The 21,119-nt window shown below is 46.8% G+C and overlaps 1 long non-coding RNA gene across 1 annotated transcript in view; it reads left to right on the top strand.

Moving 5' to 3' along the window:
- The window catches only part of LOC146839651 (uncharacterized), a 28,684-nt gene extending 8,568 nt beyond the window's left edge, over positions 1-20,116 (top strand). Inside the window, exons 2-3 of the long non-coding RNA XR_014980695.1 lie at positions 10,449-10,521; positions 17,920-20,116. This is a non-coding gene — a long non-coding RNA (uncharacterized LOC146839651). The remainder of the gene's footprint in view (positions 1-10,448; positions 10,522-17,919) is intronic.
- Positions 20,117-21,119: the final 1,003 nt, after the last annotated feature.

Genomic DNA, 21,119 nt, shown 5'->3' with positions numbered 1-21,119 from the left:
TGACCACCACCCATATGCGACATCACGGTAGCTGGGTCCCCTGTGAGCGCCCTAATAGATACCGGAGCGTCAGTCAACGTGATGGACAGTGACCAATATGAGAAATTGTCGCTGCACCCGCCACTTTTACCATCCAAAGCACGGATATACACGTATGACAGTGATGAGCCACTTCCTCTACGAGGAGTCATGGAGGTCAAGGTCTCCAGTAACGGCCGGAGTTTGGACACGAAATTCCACGTCACAGAAGGGAGCCTGGGCACGCTACTCAGCTGCCACACGGCGGAAGACCTGGAGCTCGTGTTTTTCGTAAATCAAGTACACAACCTGCACGCCCGAGAGATGCTTAAAGACTTCCCCATGCTGTTCAAAGGCCTAGGCTGTCGGAAAGGGAAGACGTTCAAGTTGCACGTGGATCCGACGGTCCAGCCCATGGTGCTAAGACATCGGAGGGTGCCGTTCCACCTGCGGCCGCAGGTGGAGGAAGAGTTAAAGAAGCTGGAAGACCCAGGGGTAATAGAGAAAGTGTCACGCCCCACCCCATGGGTGTCCCCCCCTCATCGTGGCCCCAAAACCCAAGCAGCCAGGGGCCATTCGATTATGCGTTGACATGCGCCTACCGAACAAAGCTGTGAAAAGGGAGCGTCATCTCATGCCTACGATGGACGACATAGTTGCTGATCTCAACAGCGCAAAATGGTTCACCAAACTGGAGCTCAACGCGGGGTATCACCAGCTGGAACTCCACCCCGACAGCCGGAACATTACAACGTTTTCCACTCACGTTGGATTACGTCGCTACAGAAGACTGAGTTTTGGCGTCTCGTCGGCCGCGGAGATGTTTCAAAATGCCATAAGGGAGACACTCTCGGGTCTGCAGGGCGTGATAAATGTAAGCGCCGACATCCTTGTGTTCTCCAAGACGCTTGAGGAGCACCACAAGCAGCTCCGAGCTACCCTGCAGCGACTGGCAGACAACGGACTCACCCTGCACAGATCAAAATGCTTGTTTTATCAGGAGTCAGTGGACTTCTTTGGGTATATCTTCTCCAGAGAAGGGCTGCGAGTAGACCAGAAGAAAGCAGAGGCCATTCAATCCGCCACGAGGCCCATGTCAGCCACTGAAGTCAGGAGCTTCCTGGGAATGGCCACAGACTGTGGCCGATTCATCCCTAATCATGCGTCTCTGTCCGAGCCACTCCGTGTCCTCACAAAATCAGGCCAACCATGAGCCTGGTCCGCCAAAGAAGACCTGGCATTTCAGGCGAAGGACGCCCTCATCGACGACCGTGTCATGGCATACTTTCGCCTGCACCGGCGCACGGAGGTTGTGGTGGACGCCAGCCCCGTAGGGCTAGGAGCTGTACTGATGCAAGAAGCCAAGTCAAAAGAGTGGGTCCCCACCGCATATGCCAGTCGGGCGCTGACGGCTACAGAGATGCAGTATGCACAGATAGAACGGGAAGCTCTAGCCATCAAATGGGCGTGCCAACATTTCCATCTGTACCTGTACGGGCACGAATTTCGGGTGATCACCGATCACAAGCCGCTCCTCCCACTCTTCGCCGGCACCGCTCGGCTCACCCCACCCCACCACGGATCGAGAGGTGGGCTGTACAACTCCAAACATACCATTTTGAAGTGATATTCAGACCAGGGGACAACAACCTGGCTGATTTTTTTATCACGACACCCTGGCCCACCTCTGCCACTTCACACCCCGGCGGATGAAGAGTACACGGAGGAGTTCATCCGAATGATTTCCCTGGATGCATGCCCTGCGGCACTCACTCTCAAAGATGTGGGGAAAGCGACAGAATCTGATGAATGCCTCGTCAAAGTCAAGAGCACGCTGGTCGACAGGAATTGGCGGCACTTTTTGGATGGTGTCAGCTCCCTCACGGCGGAGGAACAGGTGTTCCAACAACAAGTGTGGAAGGTGCAAAGCGAACTCAGTGAAGGCCCTCAAGGGGTAATCCTGAGGGGTGCCTCTCTCGTGATCCCAAGGAGTCTGCAGAAAGAAGTGGTCCGGATGGCGCATCAAAGTCATCAGGGCATTTCCAAAACCAAAGCCAGGCTAAGGAGCAAGGTTTGGTTCCCAGGGATAGACGCCATGGTGGAGGAAGTCGTACGCAACTGCCTCTCCTGCCGCATCATGGGTGGTGAGCCGGCGCCTCACCCAGTGATCACCGAAGACCCTTGCTGTGAGCCATGGTCCAAAGTAAGCGTCAGCTTCGGGTCATTCCCGGATGGACGGAACACACTGGTGCTGATCGACTCACACTCCAAGTTTCCGGTGGTAGAGGTAGTACCGTCAACGGCATTCTCCCATGTGAAGATAGCGCTAGATCGCATGTTCGCCATGCTGGGCCTGCCGGAAGAGATCAGGTCCGACAATGGTCCAACGTTCCAAGGCAGAGACTTCCAGGATTACCTGACCTCCGGGGCATCCGTCACCGGAAGATCACCCCGCAGTGGCCCCAGGCGAACGGAGAGGTGGAACGGTTCATGCGCACGATGAACCGAGCCCTCAGGATTGGAGTGGATAAAGGGGACGATGCCGAGCAGTGCCTGTCACAATTTCTCTGCGCATATCGCTAAACCCCGCACTGTACCACCCGGTGTGCGCCAGCTCATCTACTGTTTTGACGGGCTCCGAGAGACAGCGTGCTCGCAGATCGATCATGGAATCCGCCCGAGCTGGATCAAGGCGCGGCGCAGACAAGAAGGAAGGCCTCTAACGACAAAGCGAGTCAAGCTCGAAGGGCGCAGTCCAGGGGCGTCCAGGTTGGAGACAAAGTTGTAGTAAAAGACCGCCACCCAAGTTGGAAGTATCGCACTCCATTTGAACCCGAAGTGTGGGAAGTAGTCAACATACAGGGTACCATGGTATCGGCCATGTGGGGAACCGTGTAGTTACAAGGAACATCTCATGGTTCAAGCTAGTCCCCAAGGATGTGCAGGAGGCTGACCAACCCTTGGGAGAGTTGGAAGGTGGTGAAGAAAAAAGCCCTGCGGAAGACCCAAGAAGTCAGGCGAAGGGAGTACAACCACAACCCAGTAGAGGACCAAGGGCAGCAGAGGACGTGAGGAGTCCAGAGGAGGCTGTCCCCGCACCGGAAAGGGAGCCCGAGGGGTCGGAATCAGGAAACAACTCCCGGAGCCAGAAGTATGGTCTCCGGCTGAACCCGACCCTCAGTCGGAGACTAAGAGACTTTGCATGGTGTGCTCAGAAGCACTGAGTAGTCTCTCCTGTGAAGTGTTGCTGTATCGAAAACAGTGGAGGGATGTAGTGACGGAGCCACCCAGCCCATCCACACACGCTTCTCACGTACCCACGCATCCCGAGGGTGGGCACGCCCGAGGGCATAAATAAAGCGGACAAGACCGCTCGGGGTCTTTGGCCCAGTATCCACTAACAGTGTGTGCATGTCCGTTATTTACTGGCCCCCCCACGCCTGCGGCCTAGTCCCACGCGCAGTAGCCCCCATACTGCGATATTACACCAAGGTCTCTCTCATCGGGCAGCGCTCTGTTCTGCCTGTTTGTGTCTCGTGCTGCATCGTTTACTGCTCCGGGGGAACAGGCGTGGGCACCAGTACTTACCAGGCTGTGTCTAAGGATCCAAGGGGCTCCTGCTCTGTCTGTAGAGGAGGGGTCTCCTCCATCTGTAGGTGCCCTGCTGTCAGTTCTGTAAGAAGTGCCATGTATCTGAGAGCCGGAGTAAACATGTCTTGTCTGTGTGTTCATCAGAGCTTGCCTGTTCTGCCCTGTCTGTATGTGCTGGGCGGGAGACAGCAGCTATACCCACGCGTGCAGCATGAGGTCTCAGCTCTGGTCTGTGTAAGCATGGGTGGGCAGCCCTGCTGTGTAACGAGAGTGGCAGTTCTGCAGTACATGTGTGTGTGTGACTGTGCATGCCCCACAGATGCAATACTACGTCTCTCTGTAAGCACGGTGGGCAGCCCTGCTGGGTGGTTGGAGAGCAGCAGTTCTGAAAATGCCTGTTTGTCTATATATGTGTACAGCAGGTGCAATGCTGCTTTCTCTATGTGAGCACGAGCTGTGTGTAAGAGAGCAGCGGTGTGTGTCTGTGTGTGTGTGTGTATTTGATTCACAGCCCTGACCTCAGAGCATGGGAAACAAGCATTTGCAATGCAATAGGGCACTCATTTATGCGAGACCTATTGCATTGCATCACGGACAACAAGAGGGAGGTTGGAAGAATGGACAACGGGAGTGCGGGCGGGGAGGAGGGGGGAGAAAGTAGTGCTCACAGTCTAAATAACACTACCGTACTGTGTAACACTCGAAGTAAAGGGGCTAGTAGCCATGGGGGGGGGGGCAGGGGGGGGTACAAATGACGACTTGGCCATAAGAAGGAGGGACTAACAAGCCTCATAATCAGATGGCAGCATTTACGAAAGACAATGACACGAGCCAATCAAAAATATGGGCGGAAATTCCACTCCATACTTTATACTGCATGCCTCGCAAAGCCACTATAGGCTCGACCTAAAAAGAGGGTCCATATGACCTGACAAATCAAATGTTTATCCCTTTTTAATGTGAAATGGTTTTCTCTCTCATCAAATGTAATTTATATTACATAATTTTAACATTTTAGTGAGCTTTTCTAATTATGTGTACTTTTAACCTGAACTGTATATCAGTTATGACCGATTTTCGCTTAATGATCATGTACTATTTGGTTTTTACTCAAAGGATAATTTTAATATGCTTTTATGGATTTTAATAACCGAATAAAGTGACTGATATCCAGAGAAACTGTTTGCTGAAATATTTCAAATCATATAAAAACGGGATTTGTAAAGCGCGGCTAATCACCCGTGAGGGTGTCAAGGCGCTGCTTCAGTCTGGCACAGTTACATCGGTACCATATACACATACAACCCCTTGATAAAATAACTTACTTTGATTTTAGCTTACCATCAACAAATGATTAAGGTGCATGATAACTTCTCATTTGTTGTTTTAAGTGAAATCCATTTTTCAGTGAGCGATTGTATTGCCTTACAATTCAAGGGTGACTGTTTTATTTGACATTCTAGCCATCAGTCATGTGCCCTTGGTTCGAAATTAGATGCAGTCTTGTAGCGCATACTCATTGTTTACATGTCTTCTACCTCTGCATCTGGAGGTTGCCTAGAAGGTGCTTCCATTCCCAAGTCCCACATATTGTCAAGCTGTGGTGGGTGCTTCAGTTATTACATACCACTCAACATTGTAGCATTTTCCTGCGGTTATTTCTTCATGTAGTGTGAGATGAACAGTGTCAAGCAGCCTGTTGCTTCCTCCTAACCAAGCACACTGGCTGAGAGCAGTAAAGTAAAAGGAAAATACTTTTTAGGTCGAGCCTACCAGAGAGCCCATGCACTGGCTAATGTGAGGCATATTGTGACTTTCAAGAATATGGAGGGGCTTGGAGCACGCCCATTGCTTACCATTGGTTGGCTTTCTAGTCACTCATTTGTCTACTTCTTATACGTGTCAGTCTTGTATTTGTCCCTCCACTGGTGCATTCCTGCTTTACGGTCTCTTTAATTGGCTGCAATCTCTGCTTTTACTGCTTGTATTACAAGCACTATTTTTATCTTTTATTAAGTACTTCATGAGTGTTTTCAAGCTGAATCCCTCGTGTACTCCTCTCCCCCTGCACTCTGTGTTCTTGTCTGTCGCCATAATGCTTCTTCTCGCCCCCTCCATGTTGTTTTCTCCTCACCTGTGCCCTTCTCCTTCCCCCCTTTATTATTCGTCTCCCCAACCACACACTCATGTTGCTTTACCCCAATCCCCATACTGCTTTTTTTTTTACCTCTCCCACACTTTTAGTGTTGTTTTGGTGTCGCGCCCGCCCTCCAATGTGTTGCTTTGGTATCCCCACCCTCCATTAAATTACCTAGGGACCCCCTTGTGTTGCTTTTGTTTCCCCTTCCTCTTCTGTGTTACTTCTGTCGCCCCCCACGCCCCACTGTTTCCCTGAACCCCACCAATGCTTGTTCCCAACTAAGGACCTCTATTTGTGCTCAGGTGTCTGAACAGTCCAAAGTGTGAGTGTTCTTGAGCCAGCTTTACGTGCAGTGGATGCCATTGTGAACTCAATGTTAATCGTCATTATAGCTTCTTTACTGTCCTGGGTATGTGTGGGATTCCTATTGATTTAATATGCTTGCCTGCCTCTTCACAGGTGGATCAAGAGATACACCAGAAATGACTTTTTCATACACTTTAGAAAAAGAAAGCATTTCAAAGAAAAAATGAAGAATATATTTGTGATACCAGCATAATAATGTGGGGCACTGTTTTCGAGTGCGCCACAAGCTCATCACGTGCTCCAGGCTTTCTCCGGAAGGTAGCAGATGATTGTGAGGCCCTTTTCATTGAATTATTCTAGGTTTTGTGATGCATTGGGCAGTCTGATTCATTTATTAAGTACTCCATGGCACACTATACGTTGAAATGAACACCTTTAGGCTCCGTCCAGGCACTGCACATTAGAAACCCAGGTTAATAAAGACTATTAAACACAATGCAACATTTCAGAAAGCATGTTGAAACTACAAAGAATATGACACATGCATCCCTCATTTACTTGCACATTTCAGAAAGAAGCTGCAGAAATATCCAAGGGACATGCATCATATCACTCCTGCTATTGATGATAGAGGCTTGTTTTCACTGCGTCACTGACTGGTGCAGTTTTGAAGGCCTTATTTGAATAACATTATTTTTATTAATCATTTAATTTCCCTTAGGTTGCAGACTTGCCCTATCTGGTCATGAATTGCATTTCCAGTGTTTATTAAATAGCACAAAAGCCCAACCTTGGGTGCGTGTGGCCGTTCACCAGTGACATGTGAAGTAACAGGGAAAGTTGTAGTACCCAGCATAATGTGCTGCATGGCTAGATACTATATAGGCCCCAAAGGCCAGACCTATTGGCTATGCCAATGCTTGTTCTTTTTTGTCACAGGTTGAGTCTGTGGTTTCCGTGCACCTGTCAACACTGGCACTTACGACAGTCTTCCACATGGTGGCGCTGTGGGACTAATTCAGAAATAAGCACGACAACTGTAGTATATTAATTCAATATACATCAAAAGGGACTTATACCCGCCGCCAAGCTATTCTTATTGTGCTGGGCACCTGAAATAGTCAGAATTGTTACACTTGTAGGAGTGTGATTGTCAGTAGTTGTGTTGATATTGTCATTGACAGCGCTGGCATCACAACGGGTGATGCAAGATGCAATGGCCTCCTGACGTCCTGACGAGGGCCCTGGCACAATTTCTTTGTTTTTTTTGCTTTTACAAATAAAGCACTAGTCAGAGGTGAAGTTGGTTCACATGGTCAGCACTGTGATATGCCATATTTTTAAAGGGGCAAACATTATCGTTTTTGTGCTAAAGCTGTATATCTGTGCTAATTCAGTGGCCATTTCTATGAAAAAATGTGGTGCCTGTAAATGACAGTGTGCTACCGCACAATGCTTTAGTAAAATATTGGGAACAGTGTGCTCCAAAACGCACCACAAGCTACATACTAAAGCCATATGTGGAATGGATAGTCCTTACAAGTGTGTGATGAAAAGAAGTTGTTTTATTTCCTTCAAGTTAAATTCAGTGAAGAGACATGTCCCATCCAATTTTGAGACCACCAGACCACCTTTTAATTCATCCTTTCACAGGAAGCACACACTAGATCCCTCAACAGATCTCCATGACAACATACAAAATCCTAAGGTAATCTAACCTCTCAAACCTATACTAACAGCTACACCACACATCTACCCCATCATAGCAAAACTAATATAAAACATTGGAGACTTAAAAAACTGTAAATATGATTATTGTACATTACGCATAATCTTTCATAAAACTAGGTTTCCATGTTACCCTCTGACTTTTCCAACCCTTTTTCTCTGTGGATTTCATTCTTTCCTCCATACTTCCGAACAATCCTTTCATCACCCGACAACGTTGAAACACCATGATCCTGCTCATATTCCATTTTCAATTATCATACAATTTTACTGCATTTTTAAATAATTTGTTCACGCGAAGGGGTCTTGAAAACTTCACTTTACTGCCTACGTTGGGTTTCCTTACTCTCACAAGATTACCCACGGTTACTGAGGTTGAAAGCACTCAGGGCCATATGTATCAAGCTAAATTGCGATCGCAAACGCTGAAATTTGCAGAATTTGCAGCGTTTGTGATCGCAATTTAGCAGTGGGCAATGTATCACACAAAAACCCACTCGCAAAATAAGGAATAGCAAAATTTGCGATTCCCTATTTTGCAATTGCGTTTAAGGAATCGCAAATTGCGATTCCTTAAATCCAATTTAAGAAGCACAAAAAAAGTGCGATTAGGCCTTAAGGAATCGCAAAATACCACCAACTTCAAGTTGGTGGTAATTTGTGGTTTTCTTGAAAAAAGCACTTTTTAGATTTTTTAAAGTGCCATAATGTGCACACATGCATATTTCAGGGGTGCAACAGGGTGTCCTCTTGGCACCCTTGCAACCTTGAAATTGCATTCTCAATTTACGATTCTCTAATTGCTAATTGCAAATTGAGAACGTCTTCCATTCATTCTTATGGGCCCCCTAGCCCATAGGAATAAATGAGAAGGTATTCCTTATTTGCGAATCTCAATTTGCGATTCGCAAATAAGGAATATGTAGGATTCGCAATATATTTAGCAAATCCTACATACATTGCATTTTGCAATTCTCTAATTGCAATTCGCAAAAAAATCGCAATTAGAGATTCTCAAAATTCGTTTTTGATACATATGGCCCTCAGTGTTTTCAATCAAACCAGTCTTTCCTTCTTTCCACCCTCTCTTATTGCTTCTTTTCCCACTCATCCTTTTCCATTCTGACACCTACTTCTTTATGATTCATTCAGGACGAACACATCAGGGAATTCTGCCTTCTTCCTCTGAACAGCCCAAAAGGCACCTTCCCTGTGACTGACTGAGGCATCAATCGATACACCACCACCCTTTCCTGAATAGCTTTGTTCTAAACTGTTTCTTGACTCTCAGCTATTTGGAGAGACTCCTTTAACACCCTGTTAAACCCTTCTACAATACCATTTGATTCAGGATGATAAAGAGAACATTTCTTACGTTCTAGTCCCTTCCTTCCTAGAAATTCTTCCATTTAATTAGAGACCAGTTGCTCCCAGTTATCTGTAACAATGAATCAAGGAATTGCTTCTCTGGCTATTAAATCCGTAAAGAAATTCACTACATTACTTGTTTACATTCCTTGTGAAATACATATTTCTGGCCATCTTGCATGATCATCAATTAACACCATGGAACCGACGAGCTCCACTTTGTACTGGCCCCAATATGTCCAGTGCAACATCCTGCCATGCTTTCTCCAGATAATTTCCAACCACCATAGTTTGTACCCTTGGTTTGCATATTTTGTCACTTGACATGCATTATGAGCATTGACAAATCTTTGTCTCTACTTGAATGTCAAGACCGCACCACCAAAAATGCAATCTAATCCTTTCTTTGGTCTTGCATATGCCTCGATAACCTGCATGCGACAGCTGAATCAACATTTATCGGACACACATGGGCGGTATGAGTCTTGTACCTCTCCACAACAGAGCCTGTCGAAGCGACATTTTATCACATTCCAATACTTCAAACATTTCTCATTTATGCTTTTTCTTGATTTCCGCCCATTTTCAACTAAACCCATTACCTCTTGTAGACCCACATCATCCTTAACAAATAGTGTCCACTCTTCTTCATTTATCGTTCCCTCTGTGACCTCACATACTTTAAAATTATCAGGGTCCCGTTCCAACACTTCTTCCTTTTCCTCATGTGTTTCTGCGACCAAACAAGACAGGCAATCCGCCACTCTGTTTTCAACTCCTGGAATATACTCCACTTTAATATCAAATTGACTCACCTGCAAATTCTGTTGGATATCTCATCTGTTCCATTTTTCGGAAAAACATCTTAAAACAGCTTGTGATTTGTTTACACTACAAACTTAGTGCCCCACCAAAATTTCTTTATCGCCCAAAAAATACACAAAGCCTCTTGTTCTATTACAGAGTATCTATTCTCCAGTTCTACTACTGCCTTGAAATAAACATAATAGTTATTTCTTGGTCACCTTTTACTAGTTTTCACAGCACCTAGTCCTTTTGACCCGCATCTGTTACTAAGATTGAACTCTCTGATGTGTCAAAATTCTGTAATGATGGAGCTACCGAGAATGTATTTTTTATGTCTTCCAGTTCACTATCACACTCAGTGGTCCACAAATACTTTACGCCTTTTTTTAATAACCCTCTTAAATGGTTTGTATGATTGGCAAACCCGAAAATAAATGTATTATATTATTCTGTCATTCCCAAAGATTTTATTAATTCCTCTTTTTTTCAGGACATGGTAAATTCTGAATGGCCTGTACCAGATGTTCATTCAGTTTCATTCCTCTAGACAACTTGTGTCTCAGGTATGTTCTTTCTTTACTTCCAATTTTGCACTTCTCTTCCTTTAAAATAAGACATCTCTCTCTAAATCTTTCCAAAAATGTTCTCAAGCACTGAACATGTTCTTCATTTGTCCATCCAAAATGAATAAATCATCCTGATATATTTTTACATTTGCTATGCCTTTCAATACGTCCTCCATCGCCCTTTGCCATACAGCAGCCGCTGATATTAGGCCAAAGGGCATTCTTGCAAATCTATATAAACCAAATGGGGTGGAAAGGATAGTCCTCCCACGTGTGTGACGAAGAAAAATTGTATTATTACATTCAAGTTAGATTCAGTGAAGAGAAACACCCCATCCAACTCTGAGACTACCACCAGACCACCTTCTAACTCCTCCTATAACAGGACGCACATTCTGGATCCCTTGTCAGCTCTCCATGACAACATATATGTTAGACATGGGGTGTCTAGTTGGCAAGGGCTTGCACCTTTGTCCAAGTAGGGACCCTTCTTCCTAGTTAGGTTAAGGGAGTTACACTCCTAAAGTAACCCCTGCTCACCCCCTTGGGAGCGTGGCACGAGCAGTCAGGCTTATCTTAGAGGGAGTGTGTAAAGCATTTGCACATAACCAACAATATCCAATATTTTATATACTTAAAACAAGACCAAAACTAAAGAAAATCCACAATACAGCACTTAAAAGGTATACTTTGCAAAAATACTTAAAAAACACAGTTCGTAAGAGTCGGTAGCTCCGTCCGGGGCTACCGCGATGCTGAAAACAACAGAGTCTAACAGTACCAGCCGACCGCGTTGGTACGGGCCGGCAAAAGCCCGGACAGACTCAGTAACAATTCCTTTCTCGTTGCGGCTGACACGTTGGCACGAGCCGGTCGTAGCAACCGTCGGGGTTGCGTTGCAAAATGGAAGCAGTGCAGGGTGCAGTGTCCTTTCGATGCGGTGCAGGCCGTGGCTCAGTGACGATTGTTCAGATGGCGTCAGTGAGACCAAGGCTTACGGTGCAGGGAGAGACAGTGCTCAATGCGGTGCTGGCAGGTTGCGGTGCAGGTGACAGAACCAGATAGTGGGAGCTGGCGTTGGTCGGCCCAGATGGCGGTGTGGGACAAGGCGGTGCGTCGTGAAATTCACAAGCGGTGCCCCCAGCCACAATGCGGTCACAGGTGTCGAAGTCAGCAACAGCGTCGGTGAGATCAGGATGGCAAGGTGAAGCGCGGCGGTGCGGAGTGCAGTGCCCACAGGTCACGGTGCAAGCAGCGGCTTGGTGGCGGTGGTGTTGGTCATTGTTGTCGGTGAGACCAGGGTTGGAGTGCGAGATGCGGACGGTGCGGTCTGCTTGCCGTCAGGACACAGAGCCAGGGACAGAGTCTTTGACGGAGTCGGTTGTGTTTCCCTTCTCTGTGGCAGCTGAAACAGCGATGCCAAAAGCGGAACCCAGAGGTTAGCAAAAAACTTTGCAGTCCTTGAGACTTCAGAACAGGAGGCAAGCTCTATTTCAGGCCCTTGGAGATACTCAATATAGAAGTTGCAGAAAGTTCAGTCCAGTGCTTTCACTGCCTAAGACAGAAGGCGCCACTACAGGCCAACACAGCAAAGGCAGTTAGTAAAGTGGTAGTTACTCCTCACTGCTTCTCCATCCAGCTTTTCTTCTTGGCAGTCTTCTTGGTCCAAATGAGTTCTAAAGTTTAGGGGTTTTGGCCCCATTTTTTATAGCCCAAAATCCTTTGTTTATTGGGGGCAGAGAGTGTCTGCGCCCAGCCAGAACCAGTTCCGTCCTCTCTGGTGCAGCTTCCTGGCATGAGGTGGAGACAGCATTGTCAGAGGCAGACCAGGCCCATTCAGGTGAAAGGAAATCTCCTCCCCCTACTCTAAATGCAGCCCACGTCTAGATAGCCCACCCTTGACCCATCTAGGCTCTCTGGAGCCACTGCTGCTCGCCAGCCCCTGTCACTCCAGGGCCAGACAGTCAATACACAAACCGAGCAGAGGCCCACAGGATGGCCAGACATGAAAATACCTGCTTTCTAAAAGTGGTATTTTCAAACACAGAATGTAAAAATCACCTTTACTAAAAGGTGCATCTTTAGATTCCGAGTTCAGGCATACTAAACTATATTTTTCAACCTTGTTCCCAGGAGTAGTTATGTTTATAAGATGTTATAAACAAACTCTATGGGGACAGGTAGCCTTGCAATTGTAAAAAACGAAATTGGCAGTAATTCACTATCAGGACATGCCACACACACCAGGGCATGTCCTTCCTTTCACATACACTGCACCCTGGCCACAGGGGTACCCTGGGCCTACCTTAGGGGTGACTGATATGTAAGGAAAGGAAAGGTTAGGGCCTGGCAAGTGGTTACCCTTGCCAAGTCGACATAGCAGTACCAGCCTGCACACAGGCTCTCCACTGGCTGCCCAGAGGTACATTTTCAGGGCTACTCATGTGGGTGGCACAATAAGTGCTGCAGGCCCACTAGTAGCATTTGATTTACAGGCCCTGGCACACTCAGTGCACTTTACTAGGGACTGACTAGTAAATCAAATATGCCAATCATGGAAACACCAATCCATAATAACAATTTACAAAAGGAGCACCTGCACTCTAACACTGATCAGCAGTGAGAAAATGCACAGAGACACTAAACCAGCAAAAACAGAGTCAAAACCAGGAGGTCAGAAAGCAAAAAGACAGGGGAAACACGCCAAAAGATGCCAAGTCTAACACATGTCCCCTCCAGCTGAAAGTAGGGAGAACTACCCAACATCCTGGGAGTTCTCTTCACTAAGGCGGAAGAACCTAGACAGACCATTGTCTGACAGTTCCACCGTAAAGTCAATTCCCTGTAGAGAGATAGATCACCTCAACAGTTTTGGGTTCTCACCCCTCATTTGCATCAGCCATCTGAGGGGCCTGTCGTCTGTCTGAACTCGGAAGTGAGTCCCAAACAGGTAGGGTCTTAGCTTGCTCAGTGCCCAGACCACAGAAAAAGCTTACCTTTCTATGGCACTCCACCTCTGTTCCCTGGGGAATAGTCTCCTGCTAAGGAAGACTATAGGCTGGTTTAGGCCCTGTTCGTTCAGTTGTGAGAGCACCGCTTCCACACCATGTTCTGAAGAGTCAGTCTGCATGACAAATTCCTTGGAGAAGTCGGGTGCCTTGAGCTCAGGCGACACCTGGCCGATTCCTACCTGGTGTCCCAAGTACACCACAGAGCCCTGCCCGATCTGGCGCTTACTGGCCTTGATCATGAGTCCTGCCCTCTGCAGAGCCCTCAAGACTTCCCTGAGGTGCTGCAAGTGTTCTTCCCAGCTGGAACTGAACACTGCAATGTCATCCAGGTATGCAGCACTGACATCCCCTAGTCTAGCCAACACCTGGTTGACCAACCCCTAAAAGGTGGCAGGGGATTCTTCAACCCAAAAAGCATCACCTGGAACTGGTAATGTCATTCTGGGGTTGAGAATGCTGACCTCTCCTTGGCCCCATCGGTTAAGGCAATCTGCCAGTACCCAGACGTCAAATCAAACATGCTGAGGAACTTGGCATCTCCCAACCAATCAATGACCTCATCAGCTCTGGGGATGGGGTGTGCGCCAGTCCTGGTGATGGCATGGAGCGCATGGTAGTCCACACAAAACCGCAGTTCTGGAGTGGCACAGGGTGCAGCACCCTTTGGGACCAAGACCACTGGGCTGGCCCAAGGACTGTTGGAGGGCTCGATCACCCCTAGACCTCCTCTTTGATGCTGGCCCTGACCCGGTCAGTCAACTTGTAAATCTTGTGTTTTACAGGAGGGCTGTCACCAGTGTCCACGTTATGGATACACCAGTGAGTAACACCTGGGGTCAGAGAGAACAGTGGGGCAAACTGTCCCAACAACCGGTGACAGTCACCCTGCTGCTCTGGGGTCAGTGTAGGGGAGAGGATCACACCTTCCACTGACCCATCATGCTCCTTGGTGGACAGGAGGTAAGGGAGAGGTTCACTCTCCTCTTCTACCCCATCATCTGTCGCCAAGAGCATGCTCACATTTCAGACCTCTTGAAATGTGGCTTGAGGCGGTTCACGTGGAGGACCCTCAAAGGGTTCCTGGGAGTCTGCAAATTCACCAGGTAGGTGACGTCACTTTTGCACTCCACCACCTCAAAAGGCCCAGTCGCAAGGTTCTACTGGGGCCATGACCCACACTTTTTATCCACGTTGAAATTTGTCCAGAGTGGTATTCTGGTCGTATCACTTTTTCATTTCTTCCTGGATTGCTTCCAGGTTCACCTGGGCGAGTTCCCTGAAGCGGGCAGTTTGGTTTCTGAAGGCCAGCACCTAGCTAAACACATCCTAGGGAGTTTTCCTGGGAGCTGCCTCCCAGCCTTCCTTCACCAAACTCAGAGGTACTCCCACAGGATGACCATACAGGACCTCAAAGGGACTGAACTCAAGAGACTTCTGATGCATCTCCCTGTATGGAAAGAGAAGGCATGGCAAGTGTATGTCCCACTTACGCCTCATGGGTTCTGTTAGACCCTTGTTCATGCCCTTCAAGGGTTGGTTGAATCTCTCCACCAAACTGTTACCTTGGGGTTGGTAAGGAGTGGTGAACCTGTAAGTTACACCACACTCCTTCCACAGGGATGTCATATACTTCGATATGAATTTGGTTCCACAGTCAGAAACCACCTCTCTGGGGAAACCCACGCTGGAAAAGATCCCCATTAACGCCTGCCCCACAATTTGCGCCATCGTTGTCCTGAGAAGGATTGCCTCCGGGTACCAGGTTAGCATGGTTCACCAAGACCAGGATGTACCTGTTGCCCATGGCTGTCTTGGGATCCAGTGGCCCCACAATAGCCACCGACCCTTTCAAAAGGGGTTCCAACAACTGGAAAAGGTTGGAGGGGAGTTTTAACCTTCCTCCCACTCTTACCACTTGCCTGGCAAGTTTGGCAAGACCTGCAATGTCCATCTGACTGCCTTTGCATTTGGGGCCAAAAGAAGTGGGTGACAAACCTGTCAAAGGTCTTGTCCCGCCCCAAATGTCCTGCCAAAGGCACGTCATGAGCCAGACCCAGTAGGAAGGTCCTGAAGTGCTGGGGTACCACCAGCACACGGGCTGACCCAGGCTCAGCGACCTTAGGCTTGCTGTACAGGAGAACATTCTCCCATTAGATCCAATGTGATCCAGACTGATCACCAGCTGCCTGGTTTGAAGCCTGCTGCCGCAAACCCTCTAGAGAAGGGCATTATTTCTGCGTCTTGCAGAACTCCTCCCTGGCGGGACCACCTTCTTGCTGCCAATGGGTCAGCTCAGCGATGTCCCCCAGTTCAGCTACCTGTTCCCCTGTAGGTACCGGGCGTCCCCCTCAAGGTCGACCTCCTCCGAGACAGTGAGAACCTCAGGGGCCGGTTTCCCGCGCCCCCAGCCCTTTCTCTTTTAGGGACCTGGGCCACTATTTCAGACTACAGGTCCTTCTGATCACCCTTACTGGCCGCCATTGACCGAGTGGTAATGCATGCCCACTCTGGCAACCCAAGCATCTCCAAGTGAGACCTGAGCTCAACATCCTTCCACAAGGACTGCTCCAAGTTGTTACCAAGCAGACAATCTACAGGCATGGTACTGAGGTCACACTGGCTCCAGTATCTCTGAGAGCCTCTACCCTTTTCCCATTGATGGTCACCCAGGTGCTGTATTCCTTTGTGTTAGGGGGCACCTGCATCCCTAGGACCATCTCACTGTCCCCTCGTGAGACGAGGGTTATTTCTGCGGGATCCCCACCCTCCTGTGGGCACCCCTCCTCCCCAAGCGCTACACTAGCCAACACCTTGGTCTGCCCACCGGTGGATGGCTGTGCCCTCTTGGGATACTTGAGGTACCCTTCAAGTGACCCTCCTGATCACAGGAAAGTACTTGCGGGGCCGGTCTCTGCCGGCTTTCCTGAACAGACCACTGCTTTCTTGTCTCCTGGGGGATGAGAACCTTTACCCTGGATGTTAGTTTGGTGCCCTTTAGAGCACTCCTGTGCTTTACCCTTGTCTCCCCCACTTTTCTGCTGGGTACCCTGCCCACCTTTGGCTGAGTCTCCCCCAAATGCTTTCTTGTGGACCCTGGTACTCACCCAGCGGTCCGCCTCCATAGCAAGCTTCCTGGGGTCAGTCAGCTTACTATCAACTAGGTGCTGGCGCAGATCTGCAAAACATAGACTAGACAAGTGCTCCCATGCAATCAAATTGTAGAGCCCCTGATAATCTGTCACATTACTGCCCTTCACCCAGCCACCCAGTGACCTGCAAAAGGAATCCACATATTCCAACCAAGTGTTGGCATCAGTTTTCTTACTGGACCTAAACTGATCCCTGTACTTTTTAGGAGTGCGACCATACCTGGTGAGAAGGGCCTCCTTCATGTAAGCACAGTGTTAGGACTGCCACTCACCTGTGTTCCAGGCCATTCAACTTTGATGACGATAAGGCCCTAAATCCTCTGGGGCCAAATGGAAAGGCAGTAGGTGAGCACACACGGCCAAACTAGGAGACCCCAGGGAGGAAAGGGAATGGGGACGAAATGAGAAAAAAAGAAGAGAAGGTGACACTGGTGGTCTTGCTGCACAGGGTGTTCTCTCTCTGGGGAATCGGTAAGTGTATTTTCTCAGGAATAGCAAGGTTGTATGATTTTGCCTTGTACTAGTTATGTGCTGATAAGTGTGACTCCTCTAGTCATCACTAGACACAAATCAAAAGACAAACATTTAGAATAGCTTTTACAATATTAGTGTAGAAAATTCTCAACTTCACTGTACCCTTAATTTTTTTCATACCTAGAATCTTTGGGTTCTGATGTAAAAGGTAATTGAACCTTTTGGACAATTTTTCTTTACAAGATTAATTAAGTTTTTACCTAAAAAAGAAAATAATGCATTTTAGTTGTAACCCTTATTTGTGTCGTAGAAGGAATAACTCTTGACTTGTTAATAAATATGTTTCAACTTACAGTGTTCTTTCTCCTTTGTTTATCCCTTAACTACTATTTTCCATACAATTCTATTCACATATAATATTCATGTGAACGGTACATATACAAGTAGTTAAATGAGAGACCATCACATGGGTCCTTTTTCAATGTCTCTGAAACAATAATATTCCTGTTTTGATACGGTGTTTTCTAACTGCAATTCCTTCCTGCAAAATGCCAAGTTATTATAACCAAGTGTACAAAAGGTTAATTGTGAATCAACGTTCTCACAAATCCAAACAAGCTGAAGTTTGTAGTCTCTGAAGAAATAAAGTTTTAAAATAAACTCACCGGAAATGTGTTGAAACAAAATGCTGGAGCTTTTATCTTGGATATACGATCTATTGTCAATGTTTTATTTTTGACTCTTTTGTGCTTCTGTTGCAGGTTCTGGAATTCCCAGCCGGGAAACAAGAAGGAGGAAGGAGCCCCAAGGAGGACCCGCCGGAAGAGCAGTCAGGCAAAGAAAAGTGGAGTCAAGATGAATAGCCGGAGGGAAAGACACTGCCGACATGGGATGTGGAAACAGTTGAGTGACGCGATCAAACAAGACTAAGCGAGTCTCAATAGGCGGCGGCGGTTTAAATACCCTTCGTTGCATCCCGCTAGCTCTTCCATACGTGTAGCACGTTTTGACAGTTGACATGTGCGCGTGTGTGGAAGAGAACTGCCGGTGCCTCTTTTATTTACATACTTGTGTTTGCCTCCGGTGCCTCTTTTATTTACATACTCGTGCTTATGGCTCACATTTTTTCTCCTTGTTACACAAGTTTGTTCACACAAGTTTGTTCAAATTATGTTTATCAATTAACTGTTTAATCATAGGCACTTTAAGGTAACATGTGCAAATTCTTTTAACAGTCTCAAAGTCTTGCTTTTATTATTACCCTGATTAACAGTATATACTTAGCACCTCATAATCATTAAGAGTGGGGAATTACCTCGAGGTGATTTGAGCAGTGGCTGGACCTATGACACATAGGTGAGGTTCTGCCCCTTACCCAAAGCTATCAGAGTATCCCTTTCTTCTTCCGGGAAAAGAGGCCACAATCTCACCCCCCAATTCTTCCCATGGACCCCATTCATGTGTATAGACGCCTCATAAACTTGAAACCACCTTTGCATGTCAGCCCCCTTCTTGAATTCCCTGCCTACATTCTTGGGGATCTGCACAATTCTGTCTGCCTGCCCTGAAGAATTTCTGCCACCATCTGAGCTGGGTCTACTTCTCTGATCCAGCTCCTTTATCCTGATCTCATGGTCTAATATCATCCTTTTCTCCTCCATGACTAACTTAAGCTTCTCGAGTTCCATTGCAACTCTCCCTGCTTCCTGCCAGTCCTCCAGCTCCTCTGGGGACAAGCCACTGCTGCCTGGTTTAGAGGGTACCACCCCCTTCCCAAAAGCACATCCATCCTTGACATAGGCTCCTCTGCCTCCATAATCAGATCCCCAGACAGCTCACTAGCATGTCTGGCTGCTACCCAGGCCCTCGACGCCTTTTGTAGCTCCTCTTTTCTGGTGTAGCCCCTGATTTCGACTTTGAGATTTTTGCAGATCGCCTTCAATTCCTTCACATTGTAGTTTTCTAACCTCTTCACCTCAAAGGCCACTTCCAAGGATGCAGCACATGATGCAATTGATTCAGGCATGTTGTACTGGAACGTTCAAGTTCAAGACTGATGGAAAGGCAAAAATAGACCCAAAAAACCAGCATGTGGCACATAATGGTCTGCGATATGGTAGTAGTGCACACCAATCACTGCAAGTCAAGTGCAAACACAAGTCCTATCCTCACTGCTGACAACCAATGCCGACAAACGAGAACAACTTTTTTTCCTGATATGGTTTCCACCTAATATATGACCACGTGAGTCTGGTTTACTTACATTTCTTGATGGTTAATCGGTTATATTCACACAATTTCTAAAGACTGAGTCCTGTATGATTGCGAATTATGGCTTTGGGTAGTGAGTACAGATGACGTTTTGGTATAACATGTGTTCAGTTTACTAATTATGGCACGCGGCTGTCCATGTAGATTTTGCACCTTAGTACTGGTACCATCCGATTAATAATTGTAAATGTCAGGATATTATTTCAAGTTCATGAATCCTTGCTTATTATGTACTTTGGTACTCATACATATATATATTTTGATATTCATATATATATACACATATATTTTTCAGAACGGAGATTTTTCTGCCCATCCATTTAACGCAAAGGAGATAATTGGCTAACGAAAGGTAGATATACCCGTATAGTCAATGTGTCGTGGTTCTGGGTCCCTGTTCTCACCATTGATACAGTGAGTACACTTTTTCTGGGTGAACAACACGCTACATTATCTTGTCCTTTAAGGGACATATCCCTTGATGTCACTTTATGTTAGCAACGTGGGTGTCTCAAACCTATGTATATATGTGGTAACTCTCAGACCACCTGTAAGATATGCCCCTCAATTGATGTGCTCCTCACCTTGGGCTCCACCTTTCTCTCACTATATGAGTGAATATGGATTGAGAGATATATAGACAATGTCTATTATACAGGTAAACAAATTATGTATATCTATTCATTTTCCAGCCCTGAGGAAGTCGCGGGTACTCCCAGGCGACGAAACACGTGTTGGCTGGCGCAAGAATCAATAAAGGAAGATTTGATTTCACATCTCAAGAAACTGCATCATATTATTTTTGAATATATTGGTGTATACTTGATTGGCGTGCTCAGGTCGTGTTATATCTTCAAGGTATGTAGAGTTAGGAATAGTAAGTCTATACTCCCCCGTACCTTTCGATATTCTGTTGTCGATGTTCTTGTACCATGATATACTGAGGGGTCAATATTTAGTAGTACAAACAGTATTTGGGAAAGAATTCACCTATAGAGCACAACTATAATGTTTGGTTCTAGATGAGGGCCAAGCCCCCCTAAAAATATACTTCTGCCTATGGGTCTGAACGCAATGCTGTGGGAAGTGTTTGCACCACTGGGTCTCGTCTTAACATAAAAATGGATGTGAGTCCTTACCCCATATTCTTCTGCAGGCTAAACCCCATACTCTTCTGCAGAAGGGGTTTTTCAAATTTGCTAAAATCACTGGTATCAACAACACGATTTTTCAGAGGCCTTGTGATTTTAGTGAACAGATGCCACAGGCCAGCCCCCCACTCTGAAAAGTGTTCAAGCTCCAGCGCAGTTCACCATTTGTCACTTTTATGGGCAGACAAATACCATGTCACAGTCAGATAAAGACATATCCAAGGGCCTGGTCAGGGCCATGATATTTACAAACTGCTGTTGGAGAGGAATGCAAAACATTGTAAAGGGAATGTTATTTTGGTAATTCACAGCATTTTCAAAGTATGTCTACCAATACATTTAAAAAATCGCCCTCCCTGATGTCCGTTAAGTGTAGGTGGGTCTCGAAAGTTTGTCATTCTTAACAGTGGATCCGGGTTCTAAAATGTTTGGGAAGCACTGCTCTATATCAGTACAAAATATATATGGTTTAGTACAATCAAAAGGTCTTGGCGATAGCCGGACCTAAAGAGTCAGGCCAAGGGGGTGAGAGAAATACA

The sequence above is a fragment of the Triturus cristatus genome, chromosome 4_1 (assembly GCF_964204655.1).
Source record: "Triturus cristatus chromosome 4_1, aTriCri1.1, whole genome shotgun sequence".
Classification (NCBI taxonomy): domain Eukaryota; kingdom Metazoa; phylum Chordata; class Amphibia; order Caudata; family Salamandridae; genus Triturus; species Triturus cristatus.
The sequence above is the reverse complement of the archived record's forward strand: the minus strand, read 5'-3'. Positions and strand labels throughout refer to the sequence as shown.